General features: G+C 44.5%; 1 protein-coding gene across 1 annotated transcript in view; it reads left to right on the top strand.

The window, feature by feature from the left end:
* Positions 1-2,343: 2,343 nt before the first annotated feature.
* Positions 2,344-7,500, top strand: part of gpr156 (G protein-coupled receptor 156) — a 20,687-nt gene continuing 15,530 nt past the window's right edge. Inside the window, exon 1 of the mRNA XM_062535079.1 lies at positions 2,344-2,399. The gene's annotated coding sequence lies outside the window, so the exon portion shown is untranslated. The remainder of the gene's footprint in view (positions 2,400-7,500) is intronic.

Below are 7,500 nucleotides of genomic sequence, written 5' to 3'. Positions count from 1 at the left end.
AGTGGTGACGAGCTTCAGAGTTTACATTTGATGACAGTGGGTGGAACACATGGTTCACGATGACAGGGTCTGAGAAATTCTGACGGTGGCTTGTCTGTATGATCTGAGAAGCCGTTCTCAGACACAACCGACAGCACATGTTCCTGGTAACACAACATACTAAGACACAATTGCCCTAAGAGTGCCAAAGCTGGTAACATGAATGACATAATCTAACTACAATATAACTACAGGAACTGTGTTAGCTCAATGGCCCGTGTGCCGTCGTCTTAACCTAATGGTGGTAAACAGTGCCCTCTGCTGGGCCAAAAGCAAAATAAACTTTCACTAGGTTCAAACTAAGTGCTGATGGATATTGCCAATCAACAGAGGTTGTAGGTCAAAGTAGAGATGTTAGTATTATGGGATTTTTTTGTGTGCGTTTGAGTTACTCAGTTGTATCCACCTGTTCTAGAACACACCTCTAGGTATTGCGTCATCGGACCTTTCCTTGGAAGATATCAACTATGAAAATACGTCACATTCCTCAGCCGTGCATGTTGATAGATACGGGAAAATCCCGCAAAAACCAAACCAACTACCTTTCCCTCTCCCTGCAGCAGACTATGATGTGTTTCCAGCCCTTTTATGGATCGCCCTGTGATTGGAAGGGAAACAGGAAAACATGTGTGGGAAGTAGTGGGATGCTGAGAATGATGTCTGTCTGAAGAGTCACCACTGCTGCACATAGTATAGTATAGGGGTATGGCATGCCGATGACATTGCTCTTTTCCTGAATCACAAAGTGCAATACATGTTTGTCTCAAAACATTGCAAGCCTATTCCACCATATCTCTCCCCTCCTCTCAGCTTTCAATCATCATCATCCCTCTCTGTCTGTCTCTCTCTCTCTCTCGCTCTCTCTCACACACACACACTCACACAGCCACACACACTCAGACAATCTCTCTCGCTCTCTCTCTCTTTCTTTCTCTTTCTCTCTCTCACCCCAAACCGCAGAAGCAATGACACTCCCTTGCCAGGAATGACCCCGTGTGCCGCTCATAACATAAATCCCCGTGAAGGCTTAATAATACCCTCCGCCTAGGCGGTTTGCGGCTGGTGGAACGACAGCTCAAGAATGTTACCTGGAGTTGCGCAGAAAAAGACAAACGAGTCGTGCATGAAAAGACGCACCTTTGAACCTTTGAAATCCAATGTAAGCATTGGAGATCACTCCGAGTCTTGACACGCGTGTTGCCGATGTGGACCCCCCAACCCCCTTAATAAGCACAACTATCCTCTCTGCCAGTAGATTCGCTCTGTATTTTTTTTATAAACATGACTATGTGTATCTTTCCACTGGGCCAGCAGCGTATTTTTCGTTATTTATTAGGCTTGGTGTCGACCTCCCATGGTGTCATGTATTAGAGAGCAATGGCTTACACTTTGTCCCATACGCCACCCTGTCCCAAGAGACAGACTGGGAGCTTATCATCCTCTAACAACACATGGTTGAAATAGCCATAGTGTCAACGTAAGCTAGTGTTATGTCAATGACTGTTATTGTTATTGACGACATTTATAACGCGAGTTATTGTGTGTTATCATTTAAAACTCGGATACGGGCAATATTCTATATGTAAAGGCGCAAGAATGGCGTGGAAATAAACATGTGATCCATGACGGGATTCTGGATGGTTGCATAAACACCTGACTAAAGATGAATGTTTTAGGTCTTTCCTCATAATCCGATTCACTTATCCGCTGCGTTCTGATAAAGAGGAAAGTGTGTGGCTATGAGCCAACCTTTGTACAGACCTTGGCTATGAGTTTGGAGCTATTTGTGATGCGCCCGGTATAGGAAAACTAACAAAATTGGAAAGTCTAGTCTCTAGTCTAGTTTCATCTCTTTTTTTCCAGACATATTAATAGTTGCTTATATCGATACTAGACCGTTTACATTCATGACTGCTACACATGGCTCATCGTCTGACCCCCCTCCGCCCCTGGCTAGGCTTCCTCCTGTTGCTACCTATTAATTACATCGCTTCTCACTCTCTCACACTCCCTCCAATCCGCTGACATTCTCCTTGACGCTCTGCTCTCCTGTCGAGGGACGCTTTTAAACCCTGCCACAAGATTCGCGCACTTGAGGTCCGCATTTGGAATTGGTTGCAACGAATGAACGCAACTGAGTAGTTTGGTGTAGTTTTGTAGTTTGCGTTCAAAAAAGCTTCAGCTGCCGCTCAGTTGCCTTACAAACTTGACAGAGGACTGTTTGGGATGAGAGCGACGTGCGAATAAATGGGACCTTCTCTTTCGTTTTCCGAAACTTCCACCATGGAGAGCCCGCGGTGGAACGATAATGGAATAATCCATGCGCCAGCCTGACACAAAATATCTTACATTCGGCTCAGGTATGTCCACTTGTTGTCTTTTTTGAGGTTCAACATGTTTCCTCATTGTGCGCTTTCCGGCCACAACGGACTAACTTCAGGTACTAACATACCGGATTTTGTTGGCATGACTGGCTTTGGCACATAGGATTTTGACTTGGTAAAATGTTTTGTCAGATGATTAGAGAAAATGTAATTAAAGTGATTACATTTAACGAAATGTGATACTGTAATGTAAAACAGCTTCCGCACAGGATGACCAGATTAAAGAATGCGTAATGTTGGAGATCTATGCGCAAATTGCGCAAATGCTGTGTTCTATAGTATTCATTACATAATAACCTATCTGAATTAGCTATGATAATGATGGATGGTACTCAAATACACATTCATGACTTCAAGTGATGTTCGGGGCGAAAAGAGCAGGGAAACCGACGGCCCCAGATCCAAAGTGACCGCCCATGGCGTGTGCCGTGTGGGGTTGAATGGAAGCGCTTTCATGTCTTTGGTCAAGGGATCAACTTTCCCCTCATTGGTTACCACGGAGTCCGGGGGAGTTGATGGGGGGTATACTAATAAGTGGCATTCTTAAACTTGATCATCTTAGATTAAATTGCTAAACGGATTATAGGGTGAGGAGGAATGTTTCAATATTATCCACCCTCAAACACTGGCCAGGCTTTGTACACTCGCTGTAATTGCCGCATTTTCGTTTGGAACTTACACGTTGACCCTTTTATAATCTTTAAAAAGAAAGATTGTATTTTGCCAGGAAACAAAGATGACTAAACTTGGGAGCTGCATTAAGAAGGCAACTACATTAATAAAAGAATGAAGTCAATGCCTTTATTGTGTGCAACTAAAAGGTCCACGACCTTTGCGGTCATTGCACAGTGGTATGCTCTTTCCTTACTGCCACTTAATTCAACTAATCAGTTTAGTCCAATCCAGTGAAATGGATTATTAAACGATTTCAAGAACAGACAGAGCCGTGGAGAAACGCAGAGGACAATGCAAAACTAGAATGGGGTGTGTAGTCACGAGGTACGGTTCTTCCTGTAACCGGTGCCCTATCAACCTTACGTCTCTATCCCCGGGGCAATGGCAGTGGAGGGGGCCTTTCTACAGTGGGGATCATGTATCAGACTGTCTAGTCAAAAATAATGGAAGAATTCGTTACCTGCAACCTCAGACAGTTCATAAACTCTTGCTTTCAGACGCCTGCACAATTTAATAATTTAATACTAGACTACTGTGTTTCCGAACAGTGCTATATGCAGATTTAGCATGTATTGGCCATATACCTATTTCCCAACACAGCTGAGCGATTTGTGTCACGCCAGTGATCAACTAAATGTTTCAAATGTGACATTTCTTGAAAATGTGTGAAGTTTAAATCAGTGACAGATCACAATAAAACGCTCTCACATCGTAGTGGGGTAGCCTCACTCTGCCCCACGACCTTTGGCAGCCTCGACGGTGAGAACTGTCTCGGGACTCTGGAACACAGGCGAAGATTGCTTTCCCCCGCTATTGCTGGCAGAAATTACAGAGGAAACGGGTCCCCTCCTTAGCTGGCCTTGGCTGTCGTTGCTGGGTATTTGGTAACCTTTCACCTTTTCAAACTCTGTTTTCCAAAGCGGCCAGAGTTTGTGACGGCCCAGCACGCTTCACAAGCCGCTCTCGGCGGGCGGCGGGGCTCGCGCTGTCTGTTGAAACTCTCCCACGTGAACGCAGGAGAGCTGCGAGTGAAAAATGGTCGGAAATGCTTCTCTCCGCCGGTTGTGCCTGCAGGAAGCCGTAAACGACAGATCTAAAATGGGAAAGATGACAATACAACTCGAGGAAGGAATTGTAGGCATTTCCAAAGTGCATTGTTTGAACAGTCATTGCTCCAAGCATAGCTTCAATCTAATCTGTGAAGTGAAAGTTATTTAATTGTGTTGGTTGTGAAAGTGGTTATCAACGTTGATATTTTTTACTATCAACTTTAGCATTAGCATTAACCGAGTATGGACTATTATGAAATGTTTGTTGTTTTAGCTATTGTAGTTTAGGCTACAATGTGTCCTGAAACTATTGACAATTTGTCATGCTGTCTTAAGTGCTTGTTATTCTTGTAAAGTGGTTATGTTTCCTTTGGAGCTTGAATTACATGAATTTCAAGAGCAGTGCTCGTTAGCTTTCATAGAGCTGAGGTCCTGGTCTGGAGGTTGTTTTGTTCTTTGTCATAATGTCTGATAATAACTGTGACCTCCAATGGCTCATGTCTGCAGGTGACCTTAAATTAGCCACTTCAGACTGCTTGAGGGTCCTCCCTCTCTTTGTCAATCAGTCATGTGCATGAAGGATAGTTTTACAATGCCCTGTCATCAGACTGTGTGTGTGTGTGTGTGTGTGTGTGTGTGTGTGTGTGTGTGTGTGTGTGTGAGAGAGAGCTACTGACTGTCTGGGTCACCTGTCTGTGGGAATGTGGGAAAATAATGTTTTATTAGGCTGATTACACTCATAGAAGCCTACTCATGCGTACCCACACACACACACACACACTCACACACTGACAGGTGTAAGCCCTCTGATAAACAAAAAACAAAACAAAGCGTCATCAAAGATTAGTCATTCGTAAACAGTCACCTTTCTTTCTGTCACAGGCAAGACACTTCAAGTCTTGATCACTTACTCACTTATAGACTTTATCATCCCCCAGCACACACACACACACACACACACACACACACACACACACACACGCACACACACACACACACACACACACACACACACACACACACACACACACGAGTCATTTAGCCTCTAAAATGTGACTAGTCTCTAGTCTCTCTGACTGGGGCTTTAAGCAGGAAAACACTTACTGTAACATCTGCTACACCACACCAGTCAGAGTTCCCACGACAACAGACACCCTGGAGAGGTCACTGAAGGTCACCTTAACATTTCTGGCTCAGAAAAATGATCACAATCAGCAGATGAATAATGCTGTTGTTAAGTAGCCATATGAAATACTGTAATGACCACTGACTAAGTTTGACTATCCACCTTATTCCTTAAACCGCAAATCTGTTCGGTTTTCATCTTCTGTTCATTCTGTTTACATTATAGCTTTGTGCATTCTCAGTACGCTAGCTAGAGTATGCTTCAACTTAGATTTCTTTCCAAGTGTTGACAATACTGCCCTCAGCATTAATATACTACATAATATATAACTGATATCAAATATAAAAGTTTACTTTTATATGTGTTATGATATGTCAAGCGCTGTCAACCGTCACATTAAAATCGATACAACGCTGCTTCGCCGGAAATAGAAAACCGTTTTCTGAATACTGAGGTGGCATGGCGACGCCCATTGTTGGCTAAGGAACATCGTGGATAGATTTGGTCTATATTCTCTTCCTCTCTACCTCTTGTACCTCTACTACTTTCACTTGCCTTTCACTAGGATTAGAGTTACGGCGTTGCTATAGACTAGGTTGAGAGGTGGTAACCTACCTCTGCAGCACAACTGACATTTGACATACAACTCACATATTCATGCACATGGACCACACACACACACACTCACACACACACACACACTGAAAGAGACAAAGGCATGCACACTCAAGGAGTCATACATAAAAACCAAGAGCTAAACACAGACAGAGAGAGAGAGAGAGAGAGAGAGAGAGAGATCCAGACACTGGCACATTCTCCACTTCTCCTGTGATGCACCCAGTCTCTTAACGTTGTGATATTTCCCCCAGACACCCCCGAGACCACTCACATTCCGACAGACACAGACACAGACACAGACGTCACACACACATTGAGCCCCTCAGACAGACACCTGTCCTGTCACCAGAGCAGAGTCACACCTCTGACTCATCCGCATAGATATGTACAGACACTATAACACATTTCTCCACTACGCCCCTCATATCCTCCCCCACCAACCCCCAACCCCTAGCTGCTGCGGCCACATAAACGCAGGCATTCGCATCTCCAGCGGCGGTGATGTTTGTCGTGGCTACACCCACCCACACGCGTCGAAAGGGGGGAAAGTGGTGATTAGCTCTGGGGCAAGAGAGGGAGAGAGAGAGACAAGAGAGAGAGAGAGCGGGAAGTGGGGATCAGGTGATGTCACGGTGCATGGAACCCTGGCCCGTCAGCAGCGACATGTCGGTACAGCACTCGCCATCTCATAAAAGCACCGGGATGTGTGTGTATGTATGCCCGTGTCTGTGTATGTCATTGTGTATGTGTTTGTGTGTGTGTGTGTGTGTGTGTATGCCTGTGTTTGTGTATGTGTGTGTGCCTTTGTGTTATGTGTGTGCGTGTGTGTCTGTGCCTGTGTTTGTGTATGTCATAGCGTATGTGTGTGTGCCTTTGTGTTGTGTGTGTGTGTGTGTGTGTGTGTGTGCCCGCGTCTGTGTATACCCTTGTGTATGTGTGTGTGTGTGTGTGTATGCCTGTGTCTGTGTTTATCATTGTGTATGTGTGTGTGTGTGTGCCTAGGTGTGAAAAAGTTTGCGTGACTACCCTCCGAGGATAAATGCTGTAGCATTATGCATGGGTTACATACTGTATATTTAAGTCACTCCTCGAAAGTGTTTCGGATAGAGTTTCAGGCAAAGCATATTTCAGGCAACGCATATAGACACACACACATACAGCACACATGCAAATATGCATACACTCCTATAGATGACACGTATTGCTACAAGCACTTTACGAAAGTTATCTGTCACCACTGTGTGGAGGTGGCTGAAGATGAAGGTTGTGGGTGTGATCAGTCCTAAAGTCTTTGTCTTCGCTGCTTTTGCCGGGTGCTCTTTGGAGTAAAGGGCAGGTCAAAACAAAGCAAAAAAGTGAGAGAAGAGAGCCTCCGCACCAAGACACTCCTTAAATTAAAATGTCTTTATTGACTGGACATGTCCTTCATAGACAGATTAAAAATGCCTATGCACAGTGCCATCATGCATGACCTCTTCAGAGCACAGCACAACACGTGTGGCCTTGTGCAGTTGTTGAATGAAGACTCTACCCGTAAAACTTGTCTCTCCAGCTCTGAAAGAATCATCCATCTTGACAAACAGCTACATACATTTTGTACATGCTATTT

This window comes from Sardina pilchardus, chromosome 4, assembly GCF_963854185.1.
Source record: "Sardina pilchardus chromosome 4, fSarPil1.1, whole genome shotgun sequence".
In the NCBI taxonomy this organism is placed as follows: domain Eukaryota; kingdom Metazoa; phylum Chordata; class Actinopteri; order Clupeiformes; family Clupeidae; genus Sardina; species Sardina pilchardus.
This window is presented reverse-complemented; position numbering and strand designations above follow the sequence as displayed.